This window comes from Balaenoptera physalus (genome assembly GCF_965194825.1).
Source record: "Balaenoptera physalus genome assembly, chromosome: 3".
In the NCBI taxonomy this organism is placed as follows: Eukaryota; Metazoa; Chordata; class Mammalia; order Artiodactyla; family Balaenopteridae; genus Balaenoptera; species Balaenoptera physalus.
Genome location: NC_138890.1, coordinates 139,124,677 through 139,145,195, shown reverse-complemented (window position 1 = coordinate 139,145,195; position 20,519 = coordinate 139,124,677). Strand labels below are relative to the sequence as shown.

General features: G+C 36.1%; 2 long non-coding RNA genes across 2 annotated transcripts in view; one reads left to right on the top strand and one right to left on the bottom strand.

The window, feature by feature from the left end:
* The window catches only part of LOC309657945, a 68,024-nt gene extending 55,820 nt beyond the window's left edge, over nt 1-12,204 (top strand). Inside the window, exon 2 of the long non-coding RNA XR_014261983.1 lies at nt 7,093-12,204. This is a non-coding gene — a long non-coding RNA (uncharacterized lncRNA). The remainder of the gene's footprint in view (nt 1-7,092) is intronic.
* The window catches only part of LOC309657937, a 1,158,638-nt gene that overhangs the window by 289,402 nt on the left and 848,717 nt on the right, over nt 1-20,519 (bottom strand). The window lies entirely within an intron of this gene.

Genomic DNA, 20,519 nt, shown 5'->3' with positions numbered 1-20,519 from the left:
ACTAACAACACATATGGAAATCACAGAAATAAATTGCCATGAAAGAGACTGAGCAGACACAATAGGAAGATTAGAGAGACTCAAGAATTTGAGCTACAGGAAGGTAATCTAAAAGGGAGTATAAAAACAATACATATCAGCCTAAAAAACTTTTTTAAACACACAGAGGTTTAAACATGGCTGTGTTGACAGGTGACGCAACTAATGCATAGACCCTGAATCTGAAGGTCTATGGGAGGGAGAGATCAGACAGTCTAGACAGGGGGAAAGGAGGATCCATTTAGGGGAAACTGTTTGAAGGATAAAAATTTAGTAAAAATCGCCTAGTTTTTGTGCATATTACAATACCATGAGGAATAAGGTTGACCAGATAGAATGAGTCCATTTCAGTAGGCGAAGCCAAGCTGAAGTAAACAGTGTGCTTAGTGTCCAACATCCATCCCATCACTTCCCCGATAAGTGGCTGCATAATTTGGGAATGAAACTTAGTTTTTGGATGAGTCTGCTTTGTCCACTACTCCCCTCCCCAAACCATGTCTGACCTGCAATGCTATACTTTAATTGTAGGGATTTTACCATGCCCATATCCCCTTGGCACCCTGTTGCCTCTGTAAATTCTATTCCCTTGCCTACTTCTTCTCACTTTGTTTTCTGAAATTTACAGTGTCCAACTGCACGAAAAACAAAACAAAACACACAAATGAAGCACTTTTAAATATCCCTGCTGCCTTCAAAGCAGTACCTCTATAGTAGCATAACAGCCATCTAGAATTCTGATTGGGGTAATGAGAGGGAAGGGAGTACAGTAGGAGGAGTGATGAGTTGATAAATGTTTCATAACCAGCTTGGGGGATAAAGGCTGATTTGTAGCCTTTGATGATTTCTATGATGTAAATATTCCCACCATGGCTGATTTCAAGCTCCAGTGTAACAACCAGCTTGCAAAATTTCTGATAATTTAGCACTTGACTATCTCAAACCACTATGAGCCGGCTCCAGCACACTGCTCTCAACCTACCTTCAGAAGGCAGTATTGTACCATCTGAGATGCACTCTCCCAGGGAAGTTGTCCACTGCATTTTTCTAACTGGTTTTATCAACCTATGGATAGTAAATATTCCTCTCAGATTCTAGCAGTAGGGTTACTGCCATCCTAGGTGTTTGATGGCAATGTGGGCTTTGTGTTTGTCTTTATACATATTATAATGGGAAATTGGGAAACAATAAACCAGAGGCTATTTTAAATTGGACTCCCAAGCTATAAAATATTAACAATATTTCTAAATTTATTATTCATTTATTCAACAAAATGTATTAAGCACTTTCTAGGCACAGTTTGTTTTAAACCAACCAACCAAACAATTCCTTCTCCCCCGCTCCCAGAAAATTGTTCTCTAATTTGGTTTTAAAATATTCCATTTCTTTCCTCTGTGTAAATTGAATACAAGGCAATATCTATACACAGTAATCGTATTTTGAATGTATAAAACTGAAAGGAAAGAAATCTACTGAAACGTTTAAAATATGACAGATCATGGTAAAACATCTGCAAGTAGAACTCTTTTTTTCAACAAGCCACCTGAATTTTCAAGTCACAGGATCAGTCATCCACCTATGATAGTAATTAAAATAACTGATTACAGTACTTTTATAATAGAAAAAAAAATAGAAAAAAAATCTGAAATGTCCACTAATTGGAAAATAGATAAATTGTGATAGACCCATAAAATGAAATGTTACATAGCAGAGAGGACGAATAAATCCAAGCTATACAAATCCATATGGGTGAACTTACAAATTTAATGTTGAAAAAAATTGCCGGAAAATATATATAGTATGATGCTTTTTAAATAAAAATTTTAAACCCTTTATATATATATATATTATATATATATATATTATATATATATAATATATATATATATATATATAAAATCTGCAATGCATGGTGGTAATGTAATAAACAGCAATTTCATGAAAGAAGTAACCTCAGAAGTTGAAGGAAATGTGTTGCTATTAAAAAGAGATTCATGATCAGCTTTAACTATATCGGAATGTTTTATTTCTAAGCTGGCGATGAGCATATAGATTGTTGTTAACATTTTGTTCTTTTGGAATGTATAAAATATTCCGTAATACATTTTAGTAATTAAAAATTTAAAATCCATCAACTAAACATTCGTAGCTTCACAAATATTTTTGTGATTTAAGCATTAGTCAACAGAATATTGTCTTGTGCATAAAAATCCTCATTAGTCTTTCCTATTTTTAAGTGTGGAAATTAATTTCTTCAATATTTAATTAATAATATGTCATTAATGTTATTAAGGATCTTCTACCCCATTTCAAATCATAACTTGCAGAGTAATACGTGTACAAAAAATCAGAATTAATAATTAGGAATGAGAGACCCGTGTCATCTTACCTGGAATAAGTATAACGGTGACACAAGTTCAATCTCTCTTTGTTTTCATCATCCACATTTCATCCCAGGAAGATGTACTATATTTTTCATAATCAAGATTTGTGATGTCATGTGAATGTGTATGCTGCTCCATGTGTGCGCACAAGTATGTGTGCTCATGTATGTGTACGCGGAGAAAAGTGTCTATGATATAATTTTTAATTATGGAAATTGATCCAAGGCACAGAACACAAACTGTAATCAAACAGGAATATTTAGTTTCTCTGAACCTAACTAAAATATTGATTAAAGAGACTCAAAGAGATTGATTCTCTGACCTAGAAACCCCTGCTTTGCCAACCTCAGAATTGAAATTATATATTGGATATAAACACTGTTGAGATAACTCTGAATGAGGCTAAGGAGACTATTTCTTCTCCTTCCATTGAATTGTAAGGTCAGATCTAGACAAAAATTGTCTTGCAATAGGATGGGTTTTAGGAAAACAAAAACGTAGGTAGCCGTAGTTTTTCAAAATTCTGTCCCCAGTGGTCTAGTGGTTAGGATTCTGTGCTCTCAAAATTCTAGACCTTCTTTGGTCACTGACCAGTTTTGTGACCTTACTTCTCTGATATTATTTTTCTGTTTCTTTTTTTTCTCACTTGTATAAATTATCTAGCATTCTATGTATAATTACATAATCCATACTGATTATATCTATTTGTTATATTTAGTAGAATTAGTTTTCCTTAGGCAACCCATGACTTATGTGTGCCTCAGAATTTCCCCCTGAGATACAAAAAAGTTTCCTAGCACTACAAAAAATGAAAAAAGATGTTTCTCTAGTTCATTCTTGGTGGGGGGAAAAAAAGAAAACTTAGATCACTTGCAACCTAACAGAACAAAGGAAGTACATGCAGATGTACTTTCCCCAAATTGAGGAGAAATAGGATGATTTACTAATGCCTGAACTTTTCTACTTAACAAGGGCCATGAAGTTTTTCTTGTATAACGAAATTGGCTTTATCCAATTCTAGCACAACTGTATTTTAAAGAAATAAAATATTTATGACTCTATATGAAAAAATTTATATGCCAAAAATTATAAATTAAATAGGATTTGTTTACTTTCAAATGGGTTTAGCCTAACATTTAAAATATTTAATTTATAAAAATTAAATCTTAATTCAAATTTTAAGGTGAACATTTATTGCATATGGTGGTGTTCAGCTTTATTTGAATTAAAATGTGTATTAATTGACATCTTGCCTACATAAAAATGATGATATTATGGTGATTCTTTTTATTTTGTTTTGTTTCATTTTTAATTAAGGGTTAAGTTGCAGATGTGACCAAACCAGAACCTTGTAGATGAATGAATATTCTGAAATGTATAACTGTAGTTTAATAAAGTAGTGCAGATGGGCTCATGGTGGAAATAAAATATAGTAATACCATCAAAAGACATTTAATCTGTGCCTTCATAAGAAATATTGATTTTTTTTAGGTTAAAAGCACAGTTAGTTGCCAAATATTATTAGTTTGAAGTAGTAAACTCCCTTGCCAAAGCAGTCCAAGAGGGAAAATTTTCCTTTCTTTCCTCACCACCACCACCAAATTTCCCCCAAACTTAAAGGACAAGTTATCCTACAGTTACAAATGCTCAGTTGGCTTCTAGAGTCTTCTGACCCCAAGTATAGAACCCACTTCACATGCCTGCCCAGGTTCCCACGTTCACATCTGCCTGCTAGGCGTCAACAGGGTGCTCACTGGAATGTCCCTGCTGTCACCAGCAGTGCTTCATCTGTCACACCGCCGGTATTTCCGCCCTCCCAGCTGCCAGCTGGCCCAGCACAGCCTTCACACACCATCCACAAGGGGAACTGCAGTGGCCCACGCACCCAGGCCCAACTTGATAGGACTCACAGTAGCTCTGGTTCTTCCCATCATGGCCAGACTCAGATAAAGTATTGTGCAGTGGGACCTAGGACAAGGCTCCGCCAGCACCTGATAACACAACGCAAGTGTGGGGTTTAACACCCCATGGACAAACGTAGGCTAATTAGAGTCAGGAAAATGAAAGAGCCAGCAGATAAATTCCTCTCCTTTCCTTCTCTTTCAGACTGTTGAGTAGCAAGGGTTCCATAAAACCTTCCTCAAAGACTTCCGTACTGATTATGAGAAATATGTTGTGCTTCCTTCTGAAGCTGTGGCTGTTGGGCAGTGAACCACCTTTCCTCCTTCCTTGACTCACCTCTTTTTCCCTCACTCTTGTTGCTCTGGCATTGACCCTCCCCATAAAGTCTTAGGACGTAGTCTCTATTTTTCAGGGAGCTTTAAGCTATCAAACTTTGGGGCATATATAATCTTAAATCTGTAAGAAATCTAAAATACTATGATAATAATTAAAAATCTTTCTGTAAAATTCCACTTGAATATCCATGGTTATCACTCTTTAACAACAATACACCAAGTTTAAAAAAAAAACAAAAAACAAAAGACAAAGTTCTCCTTAATACCAGGAAATTAATCTAGTTCAGGAAAAGATCCTATTTTTCTTATAGCTCTGTACCATGTGATGTAAAATACTAATCATTTTTTAAACTTCAGTCAGGACTGGTAAAGGATAATAAAATAATAAAAAAATATGTTTTACTACTAGAGCTAATCAATGAATTTGGTAAAGTAGCAGGATACAAAATTAATGCACAGAAATCTCTTGCATTCCTATACACTAATGATGAAAAATCTGAAAGTGAAATTAAGAAAACACTCCCATTTACCATTGCAACAAAAAGAATAAAATATCTAGGAATAAACCTACCTAAGGAGACAAAAGACCTGTATGCAGAAAATTATAAGACACTGATAAAAGAAATTAAAGACGATAAAAATAGATGGAGACATATACCATGTTCTTGGATTGGAAGAATCAACATTGTGAAAATGACTCTACTACACAAAGCAATCTACAGATTCAGTGCAATCCCTATCAAACTACCACTGGCATGTTTCACAGAACTAGAACAAAAAATTTCACCATTTGTATGGAAACACAAAAGACCCTGAATAGCCAAAGCAATCTTGAGAAAGAAAAATGGAGCTGGAGGAATCAGGCTCCCTGACTTCAGACTATACTGCAAAACTACAGTAATCAAGACAGTATGGTACTGGCACAAAAACAGAAATATAGATCAATGGAACAGGATAGAAAGCCCAGAGATAAACCCATGCACATATGGTCACCTTATCTTTGATAAAGGAGGCAAGAATATACAGTGGAGAAAAGAAAGCCTCTTCAATAAGTGGTGCTGGGAAAGCTGGACAGCTACATGTAAAAGAATGAAATTAGAACACTCCCTAACACCATACACTAAAATAAACTCAAAATGGATTAAAGACCTAAATGTAAGGCCAGACACTACCAAACTCTTAGAGGAAAACATAGGCAGAACACTCTGTGACATAAATCACAGCAAGATCCTTTTTGACCCACCTACTAGAGAAATGGAAATAAAAACAAAAATAAACAAATGGGACCTAATGAAACTTAAAAGCTTTTGCACAGCCAAGGAAACCATAAACAAGATGAAAAGACAACCCTCAGAATGGGAGAAAATATTTGCAAATGAAGCAACTGACAAAGGATTAATCTCCAAAATTTACAAGCAGCTCATGCAGCTCAATATCAAAAAAACAAACAACCCAATCCAAAAATGGGCAGAAGACCTAAATAGACATTTCTCCAAAGAAGATATACAGATTGCCAACAAACACATGAAAGAATGCTCAACATCATTAATCATTAGAGAAATGCAAATCAAAACTACAATGAGATATCATCTCACACTGGTCAGAATGGCCATCATCAAAAAATCTAGAAACAATAAATGCTGGAGAGGGTGTGGAGAAAAGGGAACCCTCTTGCACTGTTGGTGGGAATGTAAATTGATACAGCCACTATGGAGAACAGATGGAGGTTCCTTAAAAAACTAAAAATAGAACTACCATACAACCCAGCAATCCCACTACTGTGCATATACCCTGAGAAAACCAGAATTCAAAAAGAGTCATGTACCAAAATGTTCATTGCAGCTCTATTTACAATAGCTAGGACATGGAAGCAATCTAAGTGTCCATCAACAGATGAATGGATAAAGAAGACATGGCAGATATATACAGTGGAATATTACTCAGACATAAAAAGAAACAGAATTGAGCTATTTGTAGTGAGGTGGATAGACCTAGAGTCTGTCATACAGAGTGAAGTAAGTCAGAAAGAGAAAAACAAATACACTATGCTAACACATATATATGGAATCTAAAAAAAAAAAAAAAAAAGGTCATGAAGAACCTAGTGGCAAGACGGGAATAAAGACACAGACCTACTAGAGAATGGACTTGAGGATATGGGGAGGGGAAAGGTAAGCTGGGACAAAGTGAGAGAGTGGCATGGACATATATACACTACCAAACGTAAAATAACTAGCTAGTGGGAAGCAGCCGTATAGCACAGGGAGATTAGCTCGGTGCTTTGTGACTACCTAGAGGGGTGGGATAGGGAGGGTGGGAGGGAGGGAGATGCAAGAGGGAAGAGATATGGGGACATATGTGTATGTATAACTGATTCACTTTGTTATAAAGCAGAAAATAACACACCACTGTAAAGCAATTATACGCCAATAAAGATGTTAAAAAAAAATATTTCTAACACCCTAAAAAAATAAATATATAAATAAATAAAAAATAAAAAAGTATGTTTTAAAGAAATACAGGAAACATATGATTAGTTTACTGTGGAAAATAGATCTGATGAACAATAACAATGAACATTAACAAAAATTAATTCACTTTTTTTTCTTTCTCATGAACTTTATTGAGGTATAATGTATATACAATAAAATGTACCCATTTAAAGTATATAGTTCAATGAGTTCTGACAAATATCTATACCCATATTACCATCATCACAATCAAGATTTAGGATATTTGCATCACCCCAAATAGTTCTCTCCTGACCTTTTTCGGCAACACTTTCCCACTCTTAGCCCCAGGCAACCACTGGTCTCATCGGCTTTCACTTTGTCACCATAGAGTAATTTTGTTCATTCTAGAATTTCGTATAAATAGACTGATCACGCACACACATTTGTGTTTATATGTATGTCTAGGTTCTTTCTCTCAGCATAATGTTTTTGAGGTTCATCCATATAGCTATGTTTACTGGTAGTTTGTTTCTTTTTGTTGCAAGGGAATATGCCATTATATTGATACACCACATGTGATTGGACCTTTTCATTGTTTCTAATTTTTGCCTACTACCAATCCAGCTGCTATGAGCATCTGTGTGCAAATTTTTCTGTAGATATGTATTTTCATTTATTTTGGGTAAATATTTAGTAGTGGAATTTCTGTATCATATGGTAAGTGCATGTTTAACTTTAGAAGAAACTACCTAATTATTTTCTAAAGCAGTTGGACCACAAGCAATGTGCAAGAGTTCCAGTTGTTCTGTATCTTTCCCAACACTTATTAATCTTTATAATTGTAGCCATTTTATTGGGGAGTGTTATCTCCTGGTAGTTTTAATTTGCGTTTCTCTGCTGAGCAGTGATGTTGAGCATCTTTTCCTGTGCTTATTACCATGTCCTATCTTCTTGGAAAGTGTCTGTTTACATCTTTTGTTCATTTTTATTGATGTTTGTCTTCTTATTCACTTTTAAACAATGAGAAGCCTTCAGAATCCACTGAGGGGTCTTGTGGTTTACAAATATGCCAGAACATTTTAATTAAATTCATGAAATAAGAACAATTAATTACCTCATTTTCTGCTTTTAGCCTCCTTCCTCAGGAAGCTCCAGCTATTCTCGCCTTCTATCTGTTCTTAGAACAAGCCCAGTTTTAACCAGCACCTCACATTGCTCTTGCAATTAGCCCTGCTTGAAATTCTGCTTCCTTGTCCCCTCATGTGACTGGATCCTTCTCATCTCTCACGTCTCAGCCCAAAAGTCATATCCTCAGAGAAACCTTCCATGATCACCCAATCTAAAATAAAGCCTTTTATGCCAGTTCCTATCACAGCACCCTGTCTCATCACTTCTCATAATCTAGTTATATATTTTTAATTTATTTACTAAGTTGTTTATTGCTTCCCCCACCCCAACCCGTGCTCCATAAGAGTAGACACCATGCCCAACCTGTTTTTCCAGGGACCCTTCCAGCATGTTACACAGTGCAAAGCCCACATTGGGAATGGAATAAATATTTACTGCTGAATGAATTAATACCTCAGTTCTCCATGGATCATTAATTTGAAGGTCAGTTTATACTTAGAGAAATTATTTACTCCCTATAAAGTTCCTGTTGAAGTTTTAGGCAGCTGTCAGTAACTCAAAAATGGGGATATGCTTGGACTCTCTTCCTACTCACTTATTCATCAGGAGATTCCTAGGGTAAAAGAGGCTTCATGAGCTTTCCTAGATGACTGTGTGCAACTACAGGAATTCCAAGGAGCCACAGTATAGTTCGTGGCTTTTTGAGACTTCATATCAATGTTGAAACTTTTCAGAATAAGTTTCTCAAAATAAACAGGATTATCCAAAGGCTATTGAGCTATTTCTGGGCTCACTGAGAAACTAGGCAAATCACACAATGAGTAAAGTAGGCCCAGTAGAAGACAACAGAGAGCAGTGGGTATCTTGGTGAGTGCCAAGTGTTGTCATGCTAAAATGAAGGATCAATTTTTCCCAATCTCCTGGTTATGAATGATTAAGTGAATGAAGACAGGTTCACTTGTAGGCTCTATGTCTTAGTAATTATATTAATATTGGCAAGTTACTTAATCTCTATTTTAGTTTCTTTATTGTTAGCGGGGATAATAAGACCTAATGTTTAAGCTGTTTTCTGGATTAAGTGGAATGCTAGCAGAGTGCCTGGCATATAGTAGAAGTTTTATTTTGGTTTTTGTTTGTTTCCCAATTTAAATCACTTAAGCTTACATGTATTAGAAAGCAAACATTTTCTAAACACATACTGTATTTAGTTCTCTATTCAACTAGCTGCCTAATAAATATTCACTAAGCAATAAAAATTTAATGGGTCTAGGAACAAATAGGTAACAATTATATAACCTAGAGACTGCAGCAGCAAATGAAATAAAAAATGTATTAAAAAGAAAGACCTTAAATTCATATTACTAAGTGAAAGAAGTCAATGTGAAAAGGCAACATACTGTATGATTCCAACTATATGACATTCTGGAAAAGGCAAAACTGTGGAGACAATAAAAAAGATCAGTGGTTGCCAAGGCTGGAGTAAGGGGAGGAGAGATGAAAAAGCAGGGCACAGGGGATTTTTAGAGCAGTAAAAATACTCTATGATATAATAATGATGGGTACAGTGTATATGTCATTATATATTTGTCCAAACCCATGGAATGTATAATACCAAGAGTGAACCCTAGGGTAAACTATGGGGTTTTGGTTGATTATGGTGTGTCAATATAGGTTCATCCTTGGTTTAAAAAAAAAAAAGTACCATTCTGGTGACTGATGTTAACAATGAGAGAGGTTATGCATGTGTAGGGGCAGGGAGTATATAGGAAATCTCTGTACCTCCCTCTAAATTTTGTTGTAAACCTAAAACTGTTCTAAAAAAATTGTCGAAAGAAAGAAAATAATTCAAAGGAAAAAATACTTTTCATAATCAATTTAATAGAGCAGAGACTCAGACAAACTTAAAAAATAATTTTTTCAAGATATTCTTATTAAACATTCTCTAAAGAATAAGAAATATAATTTGTGCTTGACTTTAAAAAAAGGTTGCAGTGCATTTGTTTGGCAATATTGTAGAATTAGATATTGTATTTTGTGTACATTTTCCAGACAGTCAAATCTTACTCTGTGATATTTCCTTTAAAAATAACTTTGTCGGGCTTCCCTGGTGGTGCAGTGGTTGACAGTCTGACTGCCAGTGCAGGGGACACGGGTTCGGGAAATGGTCTGGGAGGATCCCACATGCCGCGGAGCAACTGGGCCCGTGAGCCACAATTACTGAGCCTCCGCGTCTGGAGCCTGTGCTCTGCAACACGAGAGGCCGCGACAGTGAGAGGCCCGCACACCACGATGAAGAGTGGCCCCCGCTTGCCACAGCTAGAGAAGGCCCTCGCACAGAAACGAAGACCCAACACAGCCATAAATAAATAAATAAATTAATTAAAAAAAAAAAAACTACTGTACAGCTGTGTTAATTAAAAAATAATAATAATAACTTTGTCTAAATATTATATAATATCACTTACATGTGGAATCTAAAAAAAACCAGTACAAATCAACTTATTTACAAAACTGAAACAGACTCACAGACATAGAAAACAAAATTATGGTTACCAAAAGGGAAAGGGGAGGGAAAGGGAGAAATTAGGAGTATGGGATTAACAGATACACACCATATATAAAATAGATCAACAACAAGGTTTTACTGTATGGCACATGGAACTATATTCAATATCTTATAATAACCTATAATGGAAAATAATCTAAAATTGTATACCTGAAACTAACACAATATTGTAAATCAACTATAGTTAAATTAAAAAATAAGTATATAAAAATAAAAATAACTATAAATTTATAAATGTGATGCAGGTATTATTATATAGCAACTGGGCATCAGAGATTAATCAAACTGTACCTAGTTAAACAAACAAGAAGTTCCTATTCAATCCTAGGTCTTTCAGGATAGAGAAGAAGAGAAATTTGACTAAATAAAATAACTTCAAAAATCACGTCTGAAATCAATGGGTATGTAAGTAAAGTCAGCACCTGTATACAGATGAGTCTCATATCCGCCTGACCATATACTCCATCTTCATGCTGACCGTACATATTTGTATATCCTGTTGTCACCTTAAACTCAGTAAGCCTAGAGGAAATGTCTTTATCTCTGCAAAAATAGTTTCAGTTTCTCAATTAAAATCCACTTTATTTCCTCAATCATTAAGGCTAAGGCTTCAAAAGTATACACTTGTCTTCCAGTCTTTGATTTTGAACCTCATGTCTGACCAGTTACTAAGTTCTAAAAATTTTTCTAGTGAGATAAGAAAAAAGATCGTTGGTTATTTCTTACTTCCCTTCTTAAGCCTGAAACCAGAAAGGGGAAAGGAAATTCTAAATGCAACAAGCAGAGTTCAATCATTTGCTTACCATGGGAAGAAGGAGCCTCTGAATTTAAAAATAACCCTTGCCTAGAGTCCAGTGATCAAAATCTATACTTGTCTCAGCTACTAACTAGCCTTGTGACATCAGATAAGACACTTCCCCTCTCTGCTTCAGTTACCTGATCTTCAGAATGGTGGGGAAGTGGGTGGTATTCTAAAATAGATTCTAAAATTCTGTGTGATCCTCCCTCTTGTCACATTTGTCCCTTTTTTTCTATCCCCACTGTAGCCAGTCCAAATATAGGCACTTATCACTTTATTTGTAGATTTTACATTACTTCAAAAATCACTGCAGGGCTTCCCTGGTGGCGCAGTGGTTGAGAATCTGCCTGCCAATGCAGGGGACATGGGTTCGAGCCCTGGTCTGGGAAGATCCCACATGCCGCGGAGCAACTAGGCCCGTGAGCCACAATTACTGAGCCTGCGCGTCTGGAGCCTGTGCTCTGCAACAAGAGAGGCCGCGACAGTGAGAGGCTTGCGCACCGCGATGAAGAGTGGCCCCCACTCGCCGCGACTAGAGAAAGCCCTCGCACAGAAACGAAGACCCAACACAGCCAAAAATAAATAAATAAATAAATTAATTAATTTAAAAAAAATAACATATTGCAAAAAAAAAAATCACTGCAGCTCTTTGCCCTAAAACCCATCGTTGACCTTACGGACAGATTTAACTTTCTAAAACACCATTCTCTTTGTTAATTCCTTACCTAAAACAGCTAGCAGTGTTAATTAAAATCATATTCTAGATCTTTCTAAATCACCTGCCACTGAAATTTGTCATACAAACCACTTACGTAAGCAAACTTTCTGCCCCAGTCAACCTAGATCACTCATTCATATGAAAACATGAACTGAGTTTTCTCATTTCTTCTTTTTTGCTCGTTTTGTGTATACAAGTCTTCTCTACCTGGTGTGTCCTCTTCATTCCTTACTACCCACTGAAAGCTTGCTCTGCTCATATTTCACATCCTCCAAAAAGTCTGTTGTGATTACCCCAAACCAAAATGAGTTGTCTTGCGTCTGAACTCTCTAATCAAATGAAAGGACTTGAGTGTCAATAGGTTAGATGGGAGAGGGGGCTCTCAGGCCCTTGGGGATGGAGAGGCTTCCCAAGTTGGGTGCCTGGCGGTGAGGGATCCCCATCACTGTTCTCCTCCAGCCATCCTGCTGAAGTATTTTTTTTTTTTTAAAAAAAGAGTGAATAGATACTTCAGCACAGGCTGTTGGTGCCCTGCCCATAATCCATCTGCACTGTGCATGCCAACTACTGCTTACCAGGAGCACTTGGAATTCTCTGGTTGCAGACTCTTTGGCTCCGTGCAGAGCAGGCCACAAGTTCCAGGGAACTAACACCCCCAAGAGAAACCCTCAACAAAGGAAAAATGAGAGTTGGTGGATAAATAGCCTAGTTTCTTCGCTCCTCAGGCAGGATAATTCTGAGCGGTGTTCTACACAGCCTTCCAGAGTCTCCAGTGGGATTGAACCCCAGTTGCCCCCAGCAGTAACCCACACAAAAACTTTCTTCCCAGTCTTGCTTCTCCGCTTCCCAGTCAGTGCTTTGGGAGGTCAGGTCCTGTATAAATTACTCGCACCCAAATGCTTGTCTTGGGGATCTGCTTCTGAGAGAAATTTTAGGTCTTCTATATATTTTGGGGTTTTTTTAATCTATTTTCTTTGGCCTTGTTTTGACTTACATAATTCAATCTTTTGAGAAAATTGCAGTTTCATTTATGCTTTCAAATGTGTTGATTTTTTTTTTTTTGGTCAAATGGATACTTTATTAGAGTCATAACACTTATAAAATAAATTTCTTTTCATCATGGAGTTACCAGATTTTAAAACCAACCAACACTGTCTCATTTTTACAGCTAAGATATATAAAGAAATTCTCAAATGCCATAATTTTTGTTCAAGTGCTTTGTCAGTCAACTCACAAATCTAGATCATGATTCATTTACAATTCTAAGTATTCACAGTTAGATGAGTTTTAGGCTTGGTTCTTAATGATCTAGAAGCAATCCATTTACAAAAGTGTCACCAAAGCAGTTTCATGAAATCATTTAATTTAATGCCACCAAGCATGGACCTGTTATACCTTGGAAACAAAAATATAATCTCACAACTAAATCTAGCAGACTAACTTTTAACAATTCCAGCCAGAATGGACAATATATCCTTATGGCGCATATATGACTTTGTAATATACAATTCATAATTCAGGGTTAAGAGTGTGGCATGGAGCTAGAAAAACCAGGGAAGTTGGATATTATAGAAAAGCTATGACATCAGTATAAAGTCACAAGACTGATTTCCTCTTGCCACATAGTAAATATACCTTTTATCTCTGTAATTACATCACAAACCAAACCTTAATAAGATTCTTCTTTCTAGGGGATTATCACATAAACAATATTTGATCATTGAGCATTGATTATGCTACTCATTCAGGATTGTCCTATGCTCCATGAAATCTAACAGCCCAGCTTATACCTGGCACTTATAGTGGATGATTCAGCCAAAAAGCAAAGGGTTGAAAGTATAAAATAATCAAAAGCCCTCTTTTCCCAGAGGTAGCCCTCTTGAGGCAAGAGATAAGTATCTTGTTTGGACGGGTGGTGTGAGCCGGGGGCCTGACTCTAACTTGTTCTCCCATTCAAGCCATTTTGGCATCTTGCCACGACCAGGGTCTCTGAGGTGGGTTAAAATACTTTTCTGTGCTATTCATATTCAATAGATGTCAGGACTGTTCTCTAAACATGTGAGGATCTACAACTTTAAGTTATATTTCATATTCTATTCAAATTTAACTCAGAGTCATGTAAAAGAATTAGAAGTAAAAAGTTCACCCTTTGGAGAAGTCTATTGGGTAAAGCCTCACATATCCACACATAAGTGTTTGTATATTCATGCACAGGGCAAACAGCTGTATTTGAAGCATAAATAAACCCAAAGTAAGACATCAGGAGCTAGATACCAGTTCCAGGAGTGGTTAGTGGTCTCCGGGGCTCTCATTTTAAGGATGCCAGATGAGCAGTTTGCTCAGTTGTTAGGAAACACTTAGGTGGATTAAGCAACTAGGGTTCACTTCATAAATTACTTTTTCCTGTACCCAAGATTCTGCTTGAATTAGCTTGAGAAACTATAGCCCCTTCAAGGGTAAGTATTTGACCATTAACCCAAAGTCAATGTGATTACTGCATGAGACTAAATACTATGTGGCTTGTCTAATTCGCTTTATACCTTTCAGGATCAGTTCAATAAAATACAGAACCCATAACCAAGGTTTTACACCAGAGGTCAGCAAACAATAGCCTGCAGCCCACAGGCCAAATCCAGCCTGCTGCCGGTTTTTGTAAATAAAAATTTATTGGAACACAGCTACACTCACTCGTTTACTTATTGTCTATGGCCGCTGTCACGTAATAACAGCAGAGATGAGTAGTTGTGACAGAGACTGAATGGCCCACAAAGCCTAAAATATTTACTATCTGGACCTTTAAAGAGTGTTGATCTCTGTTTTACACTAAAACACAGAGTTCAGTGGGAAGCTTATTTGAAATGTGTTTTTCTTCAGGAGTTTTAGTTACCTATTAAAACTAAGGTTCAGGTGACTCAGTAACTAAACACAAGAGATACCCCTTTTTTCATGAATGATATCTGTGTATTTTATGGATGTAAAGGGAAATTTTCTTTAAAATAAGAAAAAAGAGAAAGAAGCAGATGTAAAACTAAAGGCTATTTCTCTGTTTAACATCATACTAAAATTAAAATTCCATCCATGAAATGAACCAAAACTTATACTTAGATTCTCTGCATATACTAAACAAATTACTTTGGAGATGTTGTTATATCTGGACAAAATGGTATCCAAATTGATCAGACATAAAAAGTACACAAATGAAACTAACACACTGGCAATCAGTTTGTAAGGGGTGTTAACGGTCGCCATCGTCGTAAAGCCAGACCCAAACTGCAACCGTAACAAGCTGTCGTCACAAAGGCAAAAATTTGTTAAGCAGTGGTGAGACCCCTAATGTGGTACATATTCAAAACTTCACGATGAGATAGATGTCTATTCGCACAGTGATCTCACAGCCAAGCAAAGTGCAGCTATCAGGACTTGAGGATGTAGCAAATCATTTCTGTGACAATGGAAAGTGACCTTAGAGTGTGGCTGTCACGTTTATGTTATACTGGTTATCGTTCAAGAGCGGCTGCACAGCCATGCTTCTATTGCAACGTAGATTGTGCAGTGATGTGGCGGTGCTTCCAGCAAAAAGGCTCCAAAGTAGAAGACAAACACTGTAAAATGATAAGCAAAATCCAGGAAGTTCCAGCCGGCATTAATCTGAGTCACCACGCCAGAAAGGAACACGCCCAGGAAGAGGAGGGAACAGATGAAAGCCGTCATGGACACGAACATGACCCATCCTTGCAGCAGAGGTAGAGGAGCATTGGAGGAGGCGACCAGGATCCACACGAGTCCCCCGAACACCTGCTAGTGTTGGAGGGTCTCCTGCAGAGGCGGGGGGTGGCTGTGTCTCACCGCGGGGACAAGGACACTGGCAGCAGAAGTTCTGGGAAGTACTCCTTGGCGTGAGCCCTCCCAGAGTCCTCCATTAGCCCCACCAAGGAGCCCGGATAGGCTCCACTGCTGGGTCACCTCAGGCCAAACAACCAACCTCAAATGTGTTGATATTTATGCATTATGTTCACTAGCTTTATTCACCATGCTTGTAAGAATGTTTATTTGTTTTTCAATAAACTATCTCTTAGTTCTGTTGATCATCATTTCTGATATTTGGTTATTATTGCTTCTGTTACTCTTGTCATTTTCTATATTATTAGTGTCTGCTTTTACTTTTGGTATTTCTTGCTCTATGTTCCCTTGGTTTACTACATTTCTAACTGAGACAATTGCTAAGTTTATTTATTCTCAGTTGGTCTTATCTTTTAATTATGAATATAAAATTATACATTTCTATTCAAATAGTAATTTAGGACCACCAGTTGAAACATAAAGTGCCTTTTCTGTTTATTGATTTTAAATGTTTAAAAATCTCCATTGTTACTTATTTAGCAATGTGTTATTTAGCAATATGTTATTTCATTTCCAAAATTATTGTGTTTTATTAGATACCTTTGGTTGCTGGTTTCTAATTTTATTTATTTTGACTAGAGAGTTATGGACTGTTTAATGTTATTCTTGTGAATCTCTTAAAACTTTTGATCAAACTATTGATTCATTTTTATAAAGGTTAAAAATATGTGCTTAAAAATATACATTCTTTATTGGGTGAGTAGATCTCTAAAATATCTATGGACTAAAAAGTATTAATCAAGTTTGGGCATTTGAAGACCTGCTTTTTGTCTGCTTAATCTATCAATTTCTTAATTAGTTGCTTAAAGTATCCTACCATACTTGTAGATTTGAGATTTTTCCTCTGTAATTATATCAGTCTTGCTTTATATGTTGCAAAGTTCTGGTTCAGTGCACACAAGTTTCAATTGTCATATTTTGGTTGATTTTTCATTTTATCATTATGAAATTTTCCTTTGTCACTTTGAATGCATTCCATCTTCTGGCTTCACAGATGGTTCCAACTTCTGATTCCCCACTGTACATGGGGCTTGCAGACTTGGCTTCTCTCTCTCTGCAGGTGCTGAGGCCTTAGCCGCTGCAGATTTTTTAGGTGACAGTCACTGCACAGGTCTAGGCTTCAAATATGGCTTATTGCTATATGTCTCTTTTCTGTTTCTGGCAGCTAGACATCAAGACACTTTACTTTCTTGTTCTGATATTAAAAATTCTATATCTATATCTATACCATTTTCTACATATCTATTAATTTTTCTGTTTTGTGTGTGTGTATATATATATATATACATACACATACACATTTTATACATACATATATGTTACATAGCATAGCACATGTATGTGTAATGTATACAGAGAGAATGCACACAAGAATTGATGTATTAACATGCGTTCCTTCTGCCATCTTGACCTTGAAGTCTATCTAATCTTTTCTTAAATAGAAAATGTGATTAATTGGCATTTCCATTCAACTTCTTGAACTTCAAATGCATTTCTTTCATTTGGAATTAATTTTCCTGAGCAGTTTAGTGAGTACCTCATTGCTTTCCTATGAAAGCTGCCCAAAAGATTTCAATATAAGTTGCTAATGACTACTTAGTCCTTTCACTAGAAGTGCAAAGCTCCCCTTGAGTGATACTACTGATGTATTTCTCTAAACGCCTTGTTAAATGGTTACTGCTTTTAGAAATGGTACCTGGGCTGATGCCCAAGCTTACATTAAGAAGGTAATGATATTAATGTGCCCTTTAAAAAAGCATCTTTTATAGCCTAGCAGGAAGAAAAATCACTTTACTCTCATAATTTGCTTTATGCATTGCTGTTATCATTACTAATTACAGTATCCCAAAAAAGCATTTATTTATTAAGTCTCTTCGGTTTAGTTTCCTTAATTAGTAAAATTTATTTTCCTCTCTCAGTAAAATTTCTTTCTCCCTATTAAAATTTTTATATAATTTGATTGGATAAAGAATATAGATGGATGATCAAATTAACTAATGATAGAGAGATTGGTTAAGTTAATACTTTGTTTTCTTTTATCATTCTATTCAGACTTAAAAATTCCAGATCTCTTTCCTTTCTAAAAGTAAAAAAGGCTTAAGGAGTTCTAAATCTCATTTAGCCAGACACATCCACTTATGTCTTTAACAATTTAGAATGTGTTTTGACAGATTTTCTTCCTTTCTTTGCTGTCTGTATTATAATTTATGGTTTCATTGCACAGCAGTTAAATATTACAGTCATTTTCAGGAAGAGAAGAAAAGTTACCATAATTTAGCTACCTTTCTACTATCATACCTGAATCATTTAGAAAATTTTAGGAATCTATCCAACTGCATTTCTCATAAAACAATAAAACACTCCCATGTCTGTGTGCTGTGCAGTGCCAAGACTTACATCTGTGTAGCTCAGAAAATTAAGATAACTAAGTAAAACAAAAGAAATTAAATAAAGCACATTTTGCAGTACCATTGTGACCATGCAACTTAAACAAAGCCTATGAAAGCAAATTTTGTTCAACTGCAATTTCTTACGTAACATTTTCCAGCATTTTACATAATATAATATGAATTAAAGATAAAGTAGATCTTTAACATATAAGCCAAAAAAAGTTGATTGATTGTCAATGACTGCTAATTATAGTAGATTGTCAATGACTGCTAATTGACTGTCAATGACTGCTAATTATAAAAAAGATACAATTCGGGACTTCCCTGGTGGCTCAGTGGTTAAGAATCCGCCTGCCAATTCAGGGGACACGGGTTCGAGCCCTGGTCCGGGAAGATCCCACATGCCGCGGAGCAACTAAGCCAGTGAGCCACAACTACTGAGCCTACGTGCTGCAACTACTGAAGCCCGCACGCCTAGAGCTGGTGCTCCACGACAAGAGAAGCCACCGCAATGAGAAACCAGTGCACCGCAACAAAGAGTAGCCCCCGCTCACTGCAACTAGAGAAAAAAGCCCGTGTGCAGCGAAGGAGACCCAAGGCAGCCACAAATGAAATAAAATAAATTTATAAAAAAAAAAATCAAGTCATTTTCTCATCAAGATTAGAATTGTTATCCCAAATATGACTGAAGTTACGATTTTTAAAAGGGTAAAATGAAGTAATTTATTTAAGATTAATTATAGAATTATTGTAATAGCATAGCTTGCTATTACAGTATTTTGAATCAGATTTACACACATTTAAAAAGCGGTTTTATATGGGAATATATGTATATGTATAGCTGATTCACTTTGTTATAAAGCAGAAACTAACACACCATTGTAAAGCAATTATACTCCAATAAAGATGTTAAAATAAATAAATGGGCTTCCCTGGTGGCGCAGTGGTTGAGAATCTGCCTGCCAATGAAGGGGACACGGGTTCGAGCCCTGGTCTGGGAAGATCCCACATGCCGCGGAGCAAATGGGCCCATGAGCCACAACTACTGAGCCTGCGCGTCTGGAGCCTGTGCTCCGCAACAAGAGAGGCCGTGACAGTGAGAGGCCCGCGCACCGCGATGAAGAGTGGCCCCCGCTCGCCGCAACTAGAGAAAGCCCTCGCACAGAAACGAAGACCCAGCACAGCCAAAAATAAATAAATAAATAAATAAATTTATTCTTTAAAAAATTAAATAAATAATAAATAAATAAATTAAAAATTAAAAAGGGGTTTTGTGGTTCAATTTACTAGATAATTTTGGTTATAAATCAGAAAAATCTTTTCTTTAGCATGTGTCCCTTCTGACATTTGACCTTGAAGTCTATCTAATCTTTTCTTCAGCACAACAAAGTTATTAGTTGGCATAACCATTAAAAATACCTGATGAACTGGCTATTAGTCTACTGGTTTTTCTGATTTTTTGTTTTTGTCTTGGCTTGATTATCTTAATATATTCTCTTGAGAAAATTGTTTCTTCATGTATGCTTTCAAATATATAGACATGTATTTATTTATTATGTTCTCTTATAATCTTTAAAATGTTTAATATAACTTTAGTTTATATCCCAGTTTTCATTTTCAGCAAAAATGGTTATTATCATTTGCAATGTACAATAAAAATAATTACTTTGGTCATATATTAGAACATATTAGTCTCTTCCAATTGTATCACTGACTCTCTTTGATCTTGAAATTTTAACAGTTTCTGACTTTTTTATTATAAAATGTGTTTATTAAAATTATTTTCCTATGTATTGAATGCTTTAAGAGCTTCAAATGAAAAGATTTGATAATAAAGCAGTTTCACTTTTGATTCATCAAAAGTGTGGATTTCCTCCCAGATGAGTAAAATTTCTGAATGCATTGCTT